Source organism: Balaenoptera ricei, chromosome 14 (assembly GCF_028023285.1).
Source record: "Balaenoptera ricei isolate mBalRic1 chromosome 14, mBalRic1.hap2, whole genome shotgun sequence".
NCBI classification, from domain to species: domain Eukaryota; kingdom Metazoa; phylum Chordata; class Mammalia; order Artiodactyla; family Balaenopteridae; genus Balaenoptera; species Balaenoptera ricei.
In genome coordinates, this window is record NC_082652.1 from 51,053,833 (window position 1) to 51,073,565 (window position 19,733).

The following is a 19,733-nucleotide window of genomic DNA, read 5'->3' on the forward strand; positions in this document are numbered from 1 at the left end:
AAACAAATAGAATGGGTGTGGCTGTGTTGCCATAAAATTTTATTTATAAAAATAGTGGTTTGCCGACCCCTGCTCTGTGGCACCAAAGATAATGAATTATTAATACATAAACATGGACAAATCTTACAAACTGGACTACAAAGGTAGCAAAAAATACATTATAGTATGATTCCATGAATGTACATTCCAAAGGTAGACTATAAAGAATACAGATTTATGGGTTTTACCGTGGTTACTGGAACTTGACAGACTTTGTCAAGGCCAGAACTCAAAATCGATGTTGGCCAAATTACCTAACGTTTTAAAGCATCCGTTTTCTTATCTGTAAGATGATGGGCATAGGCATAATAGTACCTAGCTCATTGGCTTGTTGGGAAGATTATGTTACATAGTGCCCCTAAAAGTGCTTAGCACAAAGTTAAAAGTTCAGTAATTGTTGCTATGCCTTTATTCTCCTTTAAAAATTTACATTCCTATTAAAAGAACCTTTCTTGCTTTGGGAACTCTAGGTATTTTTTATCCAGCCTTGCACTGCATGTAGTTAACGTGACTGATAGTAAGGCTTGAAATATCCTCACCCTGAAGTCTTGAATAAGGTTTAATTTCTTTTAATTAGCACAGTTCTTGAGACCCTCTGATGTTTTAGTGTCATGTTTAGATCACCAAGCTCCATGTAGCTTGCTAAATACCTGACAAAAACAGTTTCCAGTGTCACTTAACCTTCCTCTGTAGCATTTAGCATTGTGGAAAACTCCTTTCTCAGAACTCTGTCCTTTTTTCGTTTAATGTGCCACGCTCCAGATTCTTCTCTGACCTCTTAGACCTTTCAGTTCTCTAAATGCTGCCCACCCCTAAAATCATGACTTACCAGCTTTTTCATCTGAAAAATGAAGATAAAACCCATTCAGACAATTTTCCCCTCAATCTTATGTGTGTGGCTTCTGTTCTCTATAACTATCTGTCATACCACCCTGATCACAGATGTTCATACCGACTGTCTCTTCCCTAAGGATAGTGACATTGTCTAACTCATCTTTGTTCTCCTAGGGTCTGGCAACATGCTTGGCATATAGTACATAGGTGCTGATTATATTCAAGTTAAGTGAATGAATGTATTCATGCCTTGATTTTGTTCATAAAACACCAGTGTTTGCAATATTTGGCCTGCCAAAGTAGGATGTTAAATCTGTTTGTAACCCTAAATTAGCTTTCAGCTAGCTGAAACAAACTTAAAAGTTATTTCTTTATATTCAAAAAATTCCAACATACATAAAAGTAGAGGAAATAGTAAAATGAACCCCCTGAAACCTGTTTCCATCTTCCAGATTCAGCAGAGGTTAAGATTTGCCACATGTGCTTCACTTCTCAATCCTTCCCACCACCTTCCTGCCAACCCCAAGTATCTTTTTTTTTTTAATTAATTTTTATTGGAGTGTAGTTGATTTACATTGTCATGTTAGAAACCTAAGTATCTTAAAGCAGTATGAGACACCATGCTATTTTACCTCTAAAATTCTTCAGTGTGGATCTTTTAAAAGTGAGAACGTTTTCAAATCTAGCCATAATGATGTTATCATTCCTAATAAAACTAACAATAATTCCTTAGTATCATCTTCTACCCAGTCCATAGTCATATTTTCCCAGTGGTCCCTATAGTGTCTGTTTGAGTTGGTTTGTTGATTCAAAAGTCAAACAAATCCACACATTACATTTGGTTTTCATGAGAAAACTCTTCTTATGAAGAAATAAAACAATACCTAGTTTTTATTATTTCTCCCCCCCCCCCTTCTTTTTCTTTTTTTTTAAATACTCTCCCTCAAGATTAGGGTTCTTTATAATAAAACCAGAGGCTTTGCAATTTTAGGTAAAGGTTTCATCTCCCTTGAGACTGCTTTGCTGTTCTTTTTTGTTAATCAAGCACTTTAACGTGTATAGGGCAGTACTGCACTTAACAGCACAGCAAAATGCGAGACTGAAGGTTGTTAAATTTAACTGTTCTCTGCAGTACTGTTAGGACTTTTCATTAAGGCTGTAAAATTATTTTATGTTCATTAAAATGTATATGCTCTTTGATAACATTTAAACATATCTTAAATATTTTAGAGTTATTTTTCTTGAATTTATGGTTATAAGGAGGAAGCTAAATTTAGGCTGTAACATAGTATGTGTATTTGGAAAAATCTGCTCACGGATGAACTTAATTCTTACATTCTCTAAAGCTGAAATAGAGAAATGTCATCTGCAAAAATTTATCTTTTAGTTATGGTATTTTTGTCGGTAATAAAGAAAAACATGTGTAACTGTTCAGTGTGTAATAAGGGAAGATAACCCAAGTGTTTAGAGGTTTTAGCAGAATGCAATTTTGAGAATTAAGTGGAATTTTAAAAAATAGTGCAGAAGTAATGTTTTGAGTTATTGATGTGAATTAAATAACAGGATTATTTCAGGGACTTTTTCAACAGTTTTCCTGTTAACTTTCTATTATATTGTTAAGTGAATTAAATCCTAATTGCAGTGGTTTTGAGGGTTTCTGAGAGCAGGAAGCAAATCCTATGTCTACTCCCAAAGAGCTGAAAAAAATTCCAAGAAAAGGCACTTGGGGTGTTATCTCCTAGCATGGACCTTAGCTAGTGTCAGTGCAGAAGTCCTTAACTAGTATCAGAAGCCATGTGAAACTAGGAGAAAATTAAATTGAGGCAGTGAGGTAGAGAATAGCTATTCACAAAAACAAAAGGCAAGGGGCCAGAAAGTTGAGTAAAAACAGCAAGAGAGAATGCAGAAACAATATAAGCTAAGAAAAGGAGTTAAGTGGCATTAGAGAGTAACCAAATTAGGAAAAAACCCCACAAAAGCCAAAACCAGTGTACCAGCTTGCTGACGAGTTAAGGGAAGAAGATGAAGACTGTGTTGCATAGTGTGTGGTGCCTGTGATAAATCTGTGAAGTAGAATTCATGACTGACTAGAGTACCATCTTTCTGTAACACGCTAATACATGAACAAAGGGTTGTGTTTTTTTTTTTAATGGTAACTATAAATATTTCAGACCATTATCTTGGACCAAAATCTGATATCTACCCCCATCCCAAATTTCTGTTTTCATTTGGTCTGTTGAGCAAATTTAAAACTTTTTCGATCCCAAAAGGTCACTTAAGTTAACCTCCAAGTAACGTAAGACAGTGTTTTAAGTGAAGTAGTTCTCAGAAGACCCTTTATGTTTGCAATCGTAAAAGACAACCAAATTTCATTTGAGGGTACTCTCGTCCTTTGATATTTTTTCTTCCTTCTCTCTTCCCAGATGATTCAGTGGAGGAGGAGGAAAAGTATGGCACTGAGCTCTGGGGAATGCATGGAAGAAGGAAAAATAGGGAAAAGGGAATGACAACAGAGATTTCCATTTAGTCTGCAAATTGTTTTTGGTTTTTCTCATCCCAAGCCCAGAGCCAAGAGACTGTGGGATCTTACAGTCTTGTTTGTTATCCAAACTGGCGGTAGCAGTGCTGGTGGTAATAGCATAGTACTGTCTGCATTCTCGGTGTGGTTGGCCAGTTTCTAGTGGATTCTTTATCCACTCTGGTTGGCCACCTCATAGCACATACGCGTTGCCTGTGCATTTTGGCTTGATCTGTGGGCCAACAGCCATCTGTGGGTAACATCTGAGAATCTCTGTTTAAAATCTGAGAAGTAAAATATATTTTTTAAATAAAAGATTTTAAACATATAGTAAAGTACAGTAGCAGAAGACCAGGAACGGTCATGAACTCACCTTTCCCCTGTGTCTTATCTTTACATTTTTCTCTACTTGATTCTCTTCAGTTAGTGTTAGGTTTGGCTGCATCTAAAAGATACCTGTTTCCCTTCTTTCCCCCAAAAAGGTGCTTTTAAAGAGAGTTTTTTCCTCCCAGGACATGGCAGCTGTGTGGTCATCAAGCACCCTACTCCTCTTATCTTTCTGCTTTTCAGTCCTTAGCCTGTGGCTTGCTTTCTCAAGGTCTTCTCATGGTTGCAAAGAATGTCTTTGTAGCTCCATCCTTCATGTTCATGTTCCGGGCAGTGAAGTCAGTTCCCTTTCAATACCTTTCCCATACCCCACCCAGTGATTTCTGGTTTGATCTTACTGGCTACCTTAATCTGCGTGGCAGGCCAGGATATGTAAATTGCCACTCATTAATACAGCAGTTTGATTTGTAAGAAAGAAGAGGAAAGTAGAAATTCCATGAGGAACTAACAACCTGCCACAATTTAGGTCTTTTATATATAAAAAAAGTTCCTTTATAGTTGAAGCCCTTTCCTTCCTCCTCAGAGTTAACCATGTGTGAATTTGGTATATTATTCTCATGCATATTATTTTATCTTTACAGTATTTATTTATGTCCATGAAGTGTCTTATTTTAATATATTTTAAAACTATATAAATGGAACATACTGTGCATATCCTGCAGATTGCTTTTTTCTTCATTCAGCATTGTTTACCCAGATAGATGCACATAGTTCTAGTTTAATTTTAACTACTATGTAGTATTATACAGTTCATGTATCCTCTTGATGCACATGTATGTTGTTACCTTTTTTCTCCCATCATAAACAATGCTGCAGTCTTTGTACATTTCTCCTTATAAGTACGTGCAGAGTTTCTTCCGCGTGTGTATCTAGAAGTGGAATTACTGAGTGATAGGGTAGTGCTTTCTTCAGCTTTACTAGATACTGTCAGATTGCTCTCTGAAGTGGCTGTGCCAGATTACACTTACAACAACATTGTAGGAGTGGCTTTTTATTCCTTACTGACACTTGTGTTTCTCCTCATCTGTTGAAGTCAAACTCATTTCCCTGAATACTGCTGAGGTTGAGTATATTTTCATATGTTCATTGGCTGTTTATGGTTCCTTGTCTGTGATTTGCCTATTCATACCTTTTGGCTATTTGTCACTTGTGTGTTGTTGTTTGTTTTGATTTGGAGGAGTTTTTAATACATTCTGATACTAATCTTTTGCTGATTATTTCTGTTGTGGTTATTTTCCCCTAGTCTCTGGCTTATCATTTAAATGTCTATGATGTCTTTGGTTATATTAAAATTTTTAACTTTCATGTAGTAATTATTTATTTTTTCTTTTATGGTTTGTGCTTTTTGAGTATTCTTTAAGAAATTCTTCTGTAACCAAGGACATAAAGATATTTGCCTATATTTTCTTTTAAAGTTTTAGAGATTTGTATCCTTAAATCTTTAATCCACCTGGAATTGGTTTTTTGTGTGGTGTGAGGTAGGAATTTTATTTTTACATATGGACGAACATTTATTAAATAGCCCATTCCTTTCATACTGATTTGTAGTGCCACTTGTGTCACGTGTTGTTTGTATGTTCATGTAGGTCTGATCCTGGACTCTCTGTTCTGTTTCACTGGTCTTCTAATCTGTCTCTGCCCATGATTCACACTGACTTAATTACTGTAGCTTGATTGATACATGGTAGACAGAGTTCCCTCACCTTGTTGTTCAAAATCTTACTGGTTTTCATGGCTTTGCTCTTCAGTATGATTTTAGGATCTGCTTTTAAAGTTCTATAAAAGACTACATTGAGATTTTGATTGGAACTGTGGTAAGTGTGTAGATTAATATGAAGAGAATTTACTTCTTTACTATGATAAATCTTCCATGTATGAGCATGCTATATCTTCATTTTTTTAAAAGGTCTTTCTAAGCATTTTTCTAGTTATTATTGGCAAAAGAATTCATTGAATTTTGTTTTTTAAATCTTTATTTATTTATTTATTTATTTATTTATTTATTTATGGCTGCATTGGGTCTTTGTTGCTGCGTGCGGGCTTTCTCTAGTTGCAGCGAGCAGGGGCTACTCTTCGTTTTGGTGCACAGACTGCTCATTGCAGTGGCTTCTCTTGTTGCAGAGCATGGGCTCTAGGCGTGCGGGCTTCAGTAGTTGTAGCATGCGGGCTCAGTAGTTGTGGCTCACGGGCTCTAGAGCGCAGGCTCAGTAGTTGTGGCGCACAGGCTTAGTTGCTCCGTGGCACATGGGATCTTCCTGGACCAGGGCTCGAACCCGTGTCCCCTGCATTGGCAGGCGGATTCTTAACCACTGCGCCACCAGGGAAGCCCAAGAATTCATTGAGTTTTGTGTGTTGATCTTGAATCCAGCAACCTTGCTAAAAGTTCTCATTAGTTCTAATTGTCTTTATTTTCTTGGATTTGCTGTCATTTCTTTTGTTGTTGTTCTGTTCTCGTCTTTCCAATTCTTAAATCTTTTGTTTCTTTTTCTTGTTTTACTGTTCTGGATAGGAATTCTAGTACATTGTTGGAAGGGAAAAGTGATAGAAAGCATTTTTGTCCTTTTCCTAACTTCAAAGGGAATGCTTACAACACTTCACCAATAAGTATTTTGTTTACTGTAGATTTAGGGCAGATATCCTCTATCAGGTTAACAAAATTCATTCTATTTCTAGTTTCCTAGCATTCTTTTGTTTCTGTTTTTGTTTTAAATATCATGAATAGGTGCTAGGTTGTATTACTTCACATAAAATGTTAAGTCCCTTGAAACCATATAGTTAAGCTTCCTCCCACCTCTATCCTTTGCTCTAATTTTGTCATATATTATGTCTTCATATTAATAAATTGTACAATACAAAGTTATAAATTTTGTTTTAATCAACCATGTCTTTTAAGACATCAGGAGGGAAAAAAAACAGGCTTTTGTATTTACTGATATTTACCATTGCTGATGTTCTTCATGTCTCCTTACAGATCTGAGTTTCCATCTGGTGTCATTTTCCTTCTGCCTGAAGAACTTCTGTTAGCATTTCTTGTAGTGCAGGTCTGTGAGGCATGAGTTGTTTTGGCTTTTTCTTTATCTGAAAATGTCTTTGTTTCATGTAATGAGAAGTCATCCATTTTTTTCTCTGTATTTAATATGTCTTTTTTCTCTCTCTGCTGCTTTCAGGAGTTTTTCTTTTTTTTTTTTTTTTTTTAATGTCTGAAACATTTATATTAACATATTTCCATACATATTTCCATACAAATACAAATATGATTTTTAGAAATTTCATGTAATGTCTGAAACATTTATATTAACATATTTCCATACATATTTCCATACAAATACAAATATAAGATTTTTAGAAATTTCATGTAATGTCTGAAACATTTATATTAACATGTTTCCATACAAATAACCCAATGAAAGTTTAGTATTAGTTGTTTTGTTTGTTTTTTTATACTGCAGGTTCTTAATTAGGCATCAGTTTTATACACATCAGTGTATACATGTCAATCCCAATCGCCCAATTCAGCACACCACCATCCCCACCCCACCGCAGTTTTCCCCCCTTGGTGTCCATATGTCCATTCTCTACATCTGTGTCTCAACTTCTGCCCTGCAAACTGGCTCATCTGTACCATTTTTCTAGGTTCCGCATACATGCATTAATATACGATATTTGTTTTTCTCTTTCTGACTTACTTCACTCTGTATGACAGTCTCTAGATCCATCCACGTCTCAACAAATGACTCAATTTCGTTCCTTTTTATGGCTGAGTAATATTCCATTGTATATATGTACCACAACTTCTTTATCCATTCATCTGTTGATGGGCATTTAGGTTGCTTCCATGACCTGGCTATTGTAAATAGTGCTGCAATGAACATTCGGGTGCATGTGTCTTTTTGAATTACGGTTTTCTCTGGGTATATGCCCAGTAGTGGGATTGCTGGGTCATATGGTAATTCTATTTTTAGTTTTTTAAGGAACCTCCATATTGTTCTCCATAGTGGTTGTATCAATTTACATTCCCACCAACAGTGCAAGAGGGTTCCCTTTTCACCACACCCTCTCCAGCATTTGTTGTTTGTAGATTTTCTGATGATGCCCATTCTAACAGGAGTGAGGTGATACCTCATTGTAGTTTTGATTTGCATTTCTCTAATAATTAGTGATGTTGAGCATCTTTTCATGTGCTTCGTGGCCATCTGTATGTCTTCTTTGGAGAAATGTCTATTTAGGTCTTCTGCCCATTTTTGGATTGGGGTGTTTGTTTCTTTGATATTGAGCTGAATGAGCTGTTTATATATTTTGGAGATTAATCCTTTGTCCGTTGATTCATTTGCAAATATTTTCTCCCATTCTGAGGGTTGTCTTTTCGTCTTGTTTATGGTTTCCTTTGCTGTGCAAAAGCTTTGAAGTTTCATTAGGTCCCACTTGTTTATTTTTGTTTTTATTTCCATTACTCTAGGAGGTGGATCAAAAAAGATCTTGCTGTGATTTATGTCAAAGAGTGTTCTTCCTATGTTTTCCTCTAAGAGTTTTATAGTGTCCAGTCTTATATTTAGGTCTCTAATCCATTTTGAGTTTATTTTTGTGTATGGTGTTAGGGAGTATTCTAATTTCATTCTTTTACATGTAGCTGTCCAGTTTTCCCAGCACCACTTATTGAAGAGACTGTCTTTTCTCCATTGTATATCTTTGCCTCAGGAGTTTTTCTGAATCTTTAGTTTTCAGCAGTTTGAATATGATGTGCTCTAGTTGTGATTTTCTTTGTATTTATCTTGCGTAGGGTTCACTGAACTTAGATTTGCAATTTTATGTTTTCTACCAACTGTGGACATTTTCAGCTCTTATTTTTATGTATACTTTTCTGCGTAATTTTCTCTGTGCCCTACTTTTTGGGACTCCAGTTTCACCTATGTTAAACTTTATGGTTTTGTACCTCTGCTCAGTGAGCTCACTGAGGCTCTTTGTTTATTAAAATATTTTTCTTTCCACTCAGATCTTCAGATTAGGTTATTGTTTTTTTTATCTGTCTTTACAGTGACTGACCCAGTATTCTGTTGTCGCTAATTTGCTTTAAACCTGCCAAGTAAATTTTTCATTTCAGACTGTATCTTTGTGTTCTACATGGTTCTGTACGGTTCCTTTTTTGTGGTTTTCATTTGTCTGATGAGAGTTCCCTCTCTTTATTATTAAGTTTCTGAACATATTTATAGTAGCCACTTTATAGTATTTATAGTAGTCCTCGTCAACTAATTCCAACGTCTGAGTAATCTTGCGTTCGGTGTGTATTGACTGCTTTTTTTTCTTGACTGTGGGTCACATTTTTCTGTTTATTCTCATGTCTAGTAAGTTTTTATTGTAAAATGGGTATTGTGGATATGTTTTTGTGACCTGCAGTTCTGTTTTGTCTTAACGATTATTGACTCTTTGTTGCTCTAGCAGGCAGTCAGCTGACTAGACTTAAACTCCAAGCTGTTTCCCCTGCACTGGGCAATAGCTGATTTCTTTGTTCAGTTCTTACAGCTGTCTGGCTGTTGCTTTCATTTTGGACCTCTGGAGTCTCTTCCGTGTTGTATGGTCCAGGGCTTACCTAAGGATTGTGGTGGAGGTTATATACGTATTTCAGGGTTCCCTCTTTTCTAGGATATCTCCCCTCGCTTTCCTATTGCTCTTTTAGCTCCAGACTTCATATTTTGATGCCATGAACAAATATGATTATGAATTCCTTCTTGAACTTCAGCTTCTCTACACAGCGTCGGCTGGTGTCTGCCCTCGGCTGGTGTCTGCCCTCAGGCACGCACTTGTATAAAGGCAAATCTCACCTAGCATAGTTCCCCTCTTTCAAGGGTTGGCTTCTGTCTAGTTTCTGCCTTTTGATTGCTCTCCAGTGCATTTAGTTGTTTTTATCTTTCGGCCAGAGTTTATGATTGTTGTTTGTGGGAGCGTTAGTCCAGTATAAGCTGTTCAACCTTTATGTATGTAAATCTTCTGTGCTTTCAAATTTTTTTTAAAAAAGCCTTTATTTTTGAAAGCAATTTTAGGTTTACCATAAAATTGAGAGGAAAGTACAGAGATTTCAGTCCATATGTCCCCTGCCCCCACAAATGCTTAACCTCCTCATTATCAGCATCATTCACCAGAGTGGTGCATTTGGTTTTTTTGGTTTTTTTTTTTTTAAACCAAGGATAAACCTACATTGACACATTATAATCAGTCAAAGTATATAGATTACCTAAGGGTTTACTCCTGGAGGTGTGTATATTCTTTGAGTTTGGACCAATGTATAAAGGCACATATCCATCATTATAATATCATACAGAGTATTTTCACTGCCCCCTAAATCCTATTCTCTATTTATCCTGACCTCCAGCCCCCATCCCTGGCAACCACTGATTTTTTTTTTTTTTTTGCTTCATAATTTTGCCTTTTCTAGAATGTCATACAGTTGGAATCATACAGTATGTAGCCTTTTCAGGTCGGCTTTTTTCACAGTAATGTGCATTTAAGGTTCCTTCATGGCTTTTCATAGCTTGATAGCTCATTTCTTCTTAACAGTGACTAATATTCTGTTGTCTGGATGAACCACAGTTCGTCCATCCATTCACCTGAGGGACATCCCAGTTGCTTCCAGTTTTTTGCAATTATGAATGAAGCTACTATGTAAACATCCATGTGCACGTTTTTATGTGAACAAAAGGTTTCAGCTTCTTTGGGTGAATACCAAGGAGCATGATTGCTGGATGGTATGATAAGAATATGTTTAGTTTTGTAAGAAACTGCCAAATTGTCTTCTAAAGTGGCTGTACCATTTTGCATTCTCACCAGCAATAGATGATAGTTTCTGTTGGATGAGAGTTCCTTACCAGTAGTTGGTGTTGTCAGTGTTCTGGATTTTTGCCATTGTAGTAGGTGTGTAGTGGTATCGCGTTGTTTAAATTGTATTTTCCTGATGATGTATGATGTGCAGCATCTGTTCCTATGTTTATTTGCCATCTGTATATCTTTGGTGAGGTTGCTTTCACTTTTAACTTTTCTGAATCCTTATGTTTTTGATGTATGTATCATAAATAGCATATAGCTTTTATTTTTAAAAATCCAATCTGATAACTTTTAATGAATACATTTAATCTTTTTATCTTCATTTAAATTACTTATGTATGGGGAATTTTTTCTACCATTTTGTTTTGTGCTTTCTATATTTGTGGGTTTTTTGTATTAGGTTTTTTTTTTTTTTGGCTGCATTGGGTCTTTGCTGCTGTGTGCAGGCTTCTCATTGCGGTGGCTTCTCTTGTTGCGGAGCACGGGCTCTAGGTGTGCGGGCTTCAGTAGTTGTGGCGCACGGGCTTAGTTGCTCCGCGACATGTGGGATCTTCCCAGACCAGGGCTCGAACCTGTGTCCCCTGCAGTGGCAGGCGGATTCTTAACCACTATGCCACCGGGGAAGCCCTGGGTTTTTTTAATGATTTTAAGTTCCTTCCCATTTTATTCCGAATTGATTGGTTTTCTTATTTCTCCTTTTTGCAGTTTGGTTTTTGATTACACATACTGTTTTTACTTAATTAATTGTTACCTTTTAATTTAAAAAATATTTAATTTTAAAAAGTCTAAAATTAATCAAATATCTCTGCTCTATACCTAAACACAGCAAGCTTAAAATGCTTTAATTTCAATTACCTTTATTCCTTCTTACATGGCATTGCTTTCTGGTATTTTCATTCATTTACAAATAATTATTGAATTCTTCTACCATGTGCCAAGTTCTCTTCTAGGTACTGTAGTAATAGCATTAAACAAAATACAGTCTCTGCCCTCATGAAGCTTACAAGATAATTAATAAACTGATTATGATATATTTTGTTGTAAGTTAGTGTTTGGTGCTGGAATGGAAAGTAAAGCATTAGGACAAAATAAAGAATGACTTGGGGTGGAGATGCTATTTTATATATGAGTTTCTGCTGTCTTCAGACATTTGATAAGATTTTTAGGGCTCAAGTGTGTAAAACATGATTCTCATGCTGGAGGAGCTTGCATTCTAACCAGAGTCACAGGAAGAAGTTACAGGTGGGGGACCCTTCAGCACATGGTGGGTAATGCTGTACAACTGGTGGATTTCCCAACGAGGCTGTTAGAGTGTCAGGCAGCATGCAGACAGATCCCGGGCAGAGTGGGATGAGCCAGAGAAGAAGACTGCAAAGCATGGTCAGAAAAGTGGGAGAACAAGGAATGACCCTGGAGCCAAGAAAAGAAGAGGTTATGTTTTACTTATAGCCTGCCTATTCTGCAAATAAGAGGCTGAGACATAAAGTAGAAGGAGTATGAGAAAGAGACTTGTCTTGGTAGTTAGGACATTAGAGTGACTTGATCAAAAACAGTTTCATTTAAGTGAAGCCAGACTACACTGAGTTGAGAAGTTGAGAAATTGGAGACAGAGAATGAAGACTACTTGCATAGAAGGTGGTAAAGGAAAGAAAAGAGAGAGAGTGATAATTTGAGGGGAAGAGGGCAGCATTGTAGAACTCAGGGCTAAGGTTGGTATTCTGGCAAAAATACAGAACAAAACCTTGGAGACTTTAGGGACTCTCTGGCCAGAAGATAAAATGGGCCTCTGGCCTGGAGGAGGTTTCTGCTGGATCCTTTACTTGCCAGAAACTGCTCCCCAGGATCTCTCGGGTTTTCCATTGCTGATGGTGGCGGTGTATTTCCTTGTATCTCAGTTCATGGTTGGGAGGAAAGATGCACATTTTCTGAAACCTCAGTGTTCTGTTGTAATGATTTGTCATTTGTATTCAGAGATAAAATTAAAAACATGGGAAAACTTCCCGTGACCATTGCTCTTCAAACTCCTTAGTGTGAGAGTCAAGATTTCCCCTGTTCTGAACACACCCTTTCAACCATATCTCCCAGTTTTTCTGTTTGCTGTCCCCGACATGTCCCTTGATTTTCCTGCCTCCCTATTTTAGGTCGCATTGTTTTGTCCACCTGAAACATCCTTTTGCCTTTTCCTAATTGAAACCAATTCCTGTCATTCTCCTTCACCAGGTTCTCTCCTTTGTGCACTATAGCTCCTTGTAGCTTGGCACCTGTTGCAAAGATAGAAAAGCATTTTGTAAATTGTAAAGTGCCACAAAAACTTATTATCTGTCCTCCTAAACTACAAGCTCATTGAGGGCAGAAACTGAGCCTTCTTCATATTTATATACATCAAACTACTTAGTTTTGTGTCTTGTACATACTTGATATTTATTGAAGTTTGAATGAATTAGGGATTTGTGATTCTGTGATAGCTTAAATAATGCTAAGAATGGGCATATTATATACCAGGTTCTATTTTGCAGCTGTTAAATTTATACTGAAATTCTGCTCCTATGCAATCTCCTGTAAAGGTAGATTCCTTAATTTGGATCCTCCACTGGTTTACATCTCATTTTTTTCTTCACAGGATATGTGCCTTTCTAAATCAATAACTGTAGGTTGTAGAGTGATGTATTGGCATGCTTTTGACTATAGTAGCAGAATACCCAGTTAAACAAATAGGGCTTTATCCCCTCTGGTAACAAGAAGTCCAGACCTAGGAGATTTCAGGGCTAGTCTGTTAGTGGCCCCATGATAAACAGGGTCCCTTTTGCTTTCCATGTTTTCATGTTGTCATCCTTAGCATGTTGATGTTGGCTTCCCTCATGACCTCAAGATGGCTGCAGCACTTCTAAGTGTGCTCTGCAAACAATATCCAAAGCCAGAAAAGTATAGTTTCTCCTTCAGCATCTCTATGAGGGAGCATAACTTTTCCTGAATGCTTCCCGATAGATTTCCCCTCAGATCCAATTGGTTGAGATTTGGTTACTTACACTGGCAAGAGGAGTAGAACAGTCACAGTTCACTTGGACTAATCAAGAATAGGTAGTCTAGCAGAGAATGATCACTTGAATTCAGTTAGGGGTCTAATGCCATGAAAAACATGGGGTGGGAGATAAGGAACAAACAGTTATCTGCCACAGGTGCTGTCTGTGTGTCCTTGGCCTTCCCACCTGGGAAGTTAATATCCTCATAGATTTCTAAGAGAAGGAGAGATACTTTTTACAGTATTTCCACTGAGCTTGGTGTTGGATCTCAGAAATACTTTATTCATTGGCTCACTTATTCATGTAATAAACATTAACTGAACACATAGTTTGTGCCAGGTATTGTGCTCAGCATTGGGGAAGTAGCTGGTAAGACTTGGTCCTTGTCCTCAGGTGGTGGCTGGTGTCTAGTCCAGTGGAAGAGGGTGGCTGAGGTCACGGGGGGAGGAGAGAGTTACTCTGCAATAAACTGATTTTAGGAAATTTATTTTTCAACAGGAGATGTGGGACATGTGGATTTGTGATATGAATTCATTTGAAAAACCACTTTGGGGTAAGTTGCTAGCTGGGAGTAAATGACTTGAGGGTTGTACTTCTCTTTACATTGGGATTTGCTCTTATTGTGATGTAGGTTCAAACTTATGTTCATTGGACTTTATGCCTCATATACACAAGAAAATGGCTTGTACTAAAATCCTAGTGTAGTAATTTGAGAAATATAACCATCAAGCTTAGCCACAGTACTAGTTAATATTCATGCATTCACTTCTCATTCAGGAGGTCAATTTGAAGACTAAATGAAGACCAGATTTAGAAATAGAAAGATACTTACTATATACGGTTTAACCTGCTTGCGCTCAACCAATAATCCTGTCATGTGGACTGGAAAGCGCTCATAGCACCAGTGTTATGGAGATGCAGGGTTAAAGCTTGTCTCTGAGCTTCTCTTTGCAGTACTCCAGATGGCCGTTTGAATTCTCATTGCATCAGTACAAATATAAAAGGTTCCTGATTTTTCATTTCACCTAAGAAAGAGCCTCTAGAAATACTATTTAATATTTACTGAGTGTTTACTATGAGTGTGTTGTGCATTACTTCATTTAATTCAGGGACTGTAAGGTGGGTATGTTTTTCTCATTCAGAGGAATGAAGAGGCCCAGATTTATGCAAATAAAGTACAATTGTTAGGATCACATAACTAATACGTTTTGGAATTGAAATTTGAATTTCAGCATTTGGCCTAATAGACCCTCATTTCTGTTTTAAAATGCTGATTGTGTTGGGTGTCCCCAAGACCAACCCCAGGTTTAGTGACTGGCTAGGAGGGCCCATAGGATTCAGCATATGATCATAATAATGGCTAAGATTTAGTACAGCGAAAGGATACACAGCAATATTAGCAAAGGGAAAAAGTGCATGGGGTGAAGTCTGGAGGAGACTAGTCACTAGCTTCCCAGAATCCTCTCCCAGTAGAGGAGTCCCACAGGATGAGCTTAATTCCTCCAACGATGACTTTTGACAACACATGTGAAGTGCTGTCAACCAGGGAAACTCATTAGACTCTGCCAATGTTTTTATTGGACCTGGTAATGGAGGCACCTTCCACCTAGCATGTACCAAAATTTCAGGCTCCCAGAAGGAAAACAGATGTTTTGCATAAACCATAATGTTTGTATAAACAGTTTAGGCACAGTGAGGCCCACTTATCATTTAACATAAGTTTTATATCATTGTAGGGAACTGTTTATCCTTCAAGTTCCCAGACACCAGCCAAGGGCTAACCTTGCAACCAAGCCTTTCTAAGGACAGTAATCTCAGCCTTACATCTTAGCTTTTATCCTGTACGCTGATTTATTCACTTAAGGATATTGTTCTTATGATCATTTAGCTTCTGAAAAGTAATGAGAGAAGTAGGTATTATGGCAAACGAAATTCTTTAGTGGTGTTTGTTTTGAGGGTCCCATGACTGCCCACTAGTTTGATTTGCTGGAAGGACTGACACAACTCAACATGATGTTGTACTCATGGCTAAGTTTATATTACAGCAAAGGTTACAGTGCAAGAACAGCAGGAAAAAGATATATATAGGTGATTGCTAGAGAGATCAGGCACAGACTTCTAAATCTCCCCTCTGTGAGGATCACAGGGACATGATTTCCCCTCTAGCTGTGAGAGATAGAGACACGTACAAGATGTGTCAGACAGGGAAGCCCATGAGTATTCCAGTCCAGAGTTCTTATAGGAAGCTGGTTACGTAGGCATACTACTGCCATGTGGCCAGCCATGGCAACTGAAACTTAGGGCCCCAGACCAGATACCAGGTGCACATCATAAATCTTGATGATTACTTTAAACAATGCTGACAGCCTGGTACATCCTGATTCATCACCTCTAACATCCTTAACCAGTGACTGTGAACATTCCAGGAGTTTAGTTCTCAGAGTTTGGCCAGGGGTCATTGCCATGGCTGTAGGCATCCCCCAGGGTTTAGCAAGGACTGGGTAGGACTCTTTGTTAACTCCTTCCTCTCAGACTTCTACATGAAATAATGCTGCATTTGTTGAATGCAAAATTTAATGATGATATATTTTTATAATATGATACTCTATACTTAGAAAAAATAATTGATAGTAGAAATAGTTTACAAATTTCACTTATCTGAGGGGAGGTTTGTAGATTCTTTTCTTTTAGGGTTTTATATAATGGTGACTTTTGGATTTCCCATTTTTGTCCACAATTACTTGTATTATATACAGGTATATGTTATGTTAAAGAACAATACAGAAATATGAACTTAAATTAGTTGAATCAAGATATTACAAAATTAACCGTCTCTCTCTCTGAAGGTCTGCCTCGTGAGAAGCTTTTAAACACAATGGGATCTCTTTTTTATGCAATTTGCAGATTTACAGAAATAACAGTTTTGCAGAAAGAAAATAACCCATAATTTAAAAATTGCCTGCTTCCAGGATTTGAAACCAATCTTTACTAGTTCATTTATTGCTCTTTGAAACCTGGTTTGTGTTATGCAAAAAAGAAAGACAAAGTAGATGGGGAAGGTTCCATGCTTGAATATGAGAAGTTCTGAGTTAACAAACTTACATAGCTTTCCTTATTGCAGGACTTCACAGAATGTTTGGTGCAATGATGTACAGCGAATGGAGTATGTAACATTTCCCTAACTTATTTGACCATGGAATTTCTTAAGTGCGGACTCTCCCTATGGGTCTTGCAGCTAGTGTTCTTTAGAACAAAATAACAGGACATCGGGAAGCCCTTAAAGGGATTTAGCTAAAGGAGAGACAGAAACAAAACAACTATAGAAAAAAATTTAAAGAAAACCTTGTTGCAGAAAAGTTTAGTATCTTACACTGCCTGATAAAACCTATTTAGAAACTTCCCTATCTGGATGTCTTTTTCCTGCCAGGTTTCCTGAGTTGATGTTTCTCTTTTGTAATGTGAATGGCGTGTCTCTCGCACTGGTATTTAACAGTGTGATAACAGCTTCTGTGGTGTGGATCACTGCCTTCATGCTCCTGCCATCTGCAGTGTCTGACATGGTATCAAGAACGTAGTTGGCTAAGACTCAATAAATATCCAGACAGCATGGAATGATTATGACTCTAAAATACTGAAGCCATTTTTTTAAGGATAACAATATAGTAGACATAAAGGTTAGGTGCTGTGCATTTATTTTAATAGTGCTGTCATTTTGAAAAGCATTTTTAGAACTTTTCTTTTAGACTTCTCTTGAATTCCTCTTTTTATCTCCAACTTCTTTTTTTATGACCTTTATGAATTTGTAATTGGTTTATTTTTTCAGAACAGTAGAATTGTTCTACCATAGACATGTAAGCACTTTTAACTACTAGATTTCTTTTGCAGTAGATGGAATATCATTTTAAGTAATTAAATGGTGGTCATAGCTAAGGAAGCCCAGTGGGTCAGAAGTAGCCAAGGCCCTTCTCAAGTAGTGAAAGGTGAGAATACTTGCTTTACTGTGTATCAAAAATTATTATAAAGCTGTAATAATTAAGACAGCCATGTGGTGTAGGGATAGACAGACCAATGGAACAGAACATAGAACCTCAGAAACCTGGTTTATAACAAAGTTGGCATTGCACACTTCTAGGGAGAGGATGAACTTTCCCAAATAGTACTGGGACAATTGGTTATCCACATGGAAGAAGCTGACATTGAATCTCTACTTAAACTGGAAAGGTAAAACTTTAAAATTTTTAGACATTAAAACATTATTTTTAATGATCTCTAGATAGAGAAGAGTTTCTTAAGACATAGAAAATGCAAACTATAAAAGACAACTCTTGGGAATTCCCTGGCAGTCCAGTGATTAGAACTCCGAGCTCTCATTGCTTAGGGCCCGGGTTCAATCCCTGGTTGGGAAACTAGGATTCCGCAAACTGTGTGGCGCAGTCAAAAAGAAAAAAATAAAATAATAAAAGACACCTCTTGTTAAGAAGATAAGCTATAAACTGGAAAAGTTACTTGTAGTACATGTAACTGACATGGATTAGAATCTAGACTGTATAAAGATCTTCACAAACTAATAGGAAAAAGACAAAACGACCCCACCCAATAGAATAATGGACTAAACTTCAGTAGGTACATTAGAGAAGAGGAAATGGAATGACCAGTAATGTCAGAGATGGTGGGAAAATGCAGATTAAAACTACATTAAGGTAACAACTACACACTTACCAGATTGTAAAAAAATAAAATAGTTTGACATCAATAACTGTTGCCAAGGTTATAACGCATCCAGAGCTCTCATTTTTCTTTCTAATTTGTTTCAAACACCTGGGAAAACAAATTTGCCATATTAGTCATATTAAAAATATGTATACCCTATGACCTAATTCCCCTAGGTATGTACTCTAGATCAGGGTTGGTGTGACAACTCATGAATTAAGAAATGTTTTTAACATCTTTAAATGGTTAAAAAAATAAAAATAATGTTTCATAATTTATAATATGAAAATTACATGAGATTCAAATTTCAGTGTCCATAAATAAAGTTCTATTGGAATACTGTCACACTTACTTGGTTACATATCACTTATGGCTGCTTTTGTGGTACAACACCAGATTTGAGTGGTTGCAGTAGAGATCTTATGTCCCGCAAAGCCTAAAATGTTTACAATCTGGCCCTTTGCAGAAGAAGCTTGCTGACCCCTGGCACGTTTGTTCCAGAAAATGTGTTCAGGAATATTCGTAACAGTACTGCTTGTAATAACAGAAACCTAGAAATAACCATATGTTTATTAAGGGTAGAAGGGGTAAAGTGTGGTAAGCCTTATAGTGTATAATTATATAAGCCAATTGAATATTAGACAGTAGTGAAAAGGAACTGACTGCAACTACACGCAACAAATGGATGGTTCTCAGGAACGTAGTGTTAGAAGAAAAGCAGGTCTCAGATTTTTCCATTTATAAGTAGTTCAGAAACAGAAAATGTAAACAAGGCATTTTTAAGGATAACAGTGAGGTAAAACTATCAGGAAAAGAAAGAATGTTAAGTTCAGAATAGAGGTGGTCTTTGAGGAGCTAGGGAAGAGATGGTATTGGAGAGGGAACTTTAAAGGTGATGTTCTTATTCTTAAAGTGAGTGGTGGATACATGTGTATGTTGTGTTGTGATCCTTTATATCTGTGATTTGTTTTATACCTACTTTTGATATATGATATGTTTTTGTGATTTGGGGCATTAAAAAGTATCTTTTCAAATAGTGTAGTCTGCCTCATAATGTATAATTGTTTATGACTAGTAGAGGGGAACCTCACCAGTGGACCAGAACCTGTTTGATTTTTACCTGTAGGTCTCCTCTGTCCCCTACCCCCCCATCCCCCCAGTGGCCATCCCAGGTGTGTGTTAGGAACCCAATTCAAACTGTCATAAACAGAAAAGGGGATTAATAGAAGGATTCCTGGGTGTTCACAAAAGCCAAAGTAGAGTCCGGGACTCCGTCACCTTTGCCTCTCGTCCTGTGTGCCTCTGGGCTCATCCTCTTGGACTGCAGGTCAGCTTTCTCTACATGTTGGGCAGTGTAGCTGACTGCAGTGCTAGATGAGCACAGGCTTCCAGCTCTGTGACTCGGGAAGAAA

The 19,733-nt window shown here is 37.2% G+C and overlaps 1 protein-coding gene across 2 annotated transcripts in view; it reads left to right on the forward strand.

The window, feature by feature from the left end:
* GALNT1 (polypeptide N-acetylgalactosaminyltransferase 1) overlaps nucleotides 1-19,733 on the forward strand; it is a 129,394-nt gene that overhangs the window by 32,749 nt on the left and 76,912 nt on the right. The window contains exon 2 of one of the 2 annotated variants that reach the window (XM_059895604.1): nucleotides 14,110-14,164. The exons of the other annotated variant lie outside the window; for it this stretch is intronic. The gene's annotated coding sequence lies outside the window, so the exon portion shown is untranslated. The remainder of the gene's footprint in view (nucleotides 1-14,109; nucleotides 14,165-19,733) is intronic. 2 annotated transcript variants of the gene reach the window in all.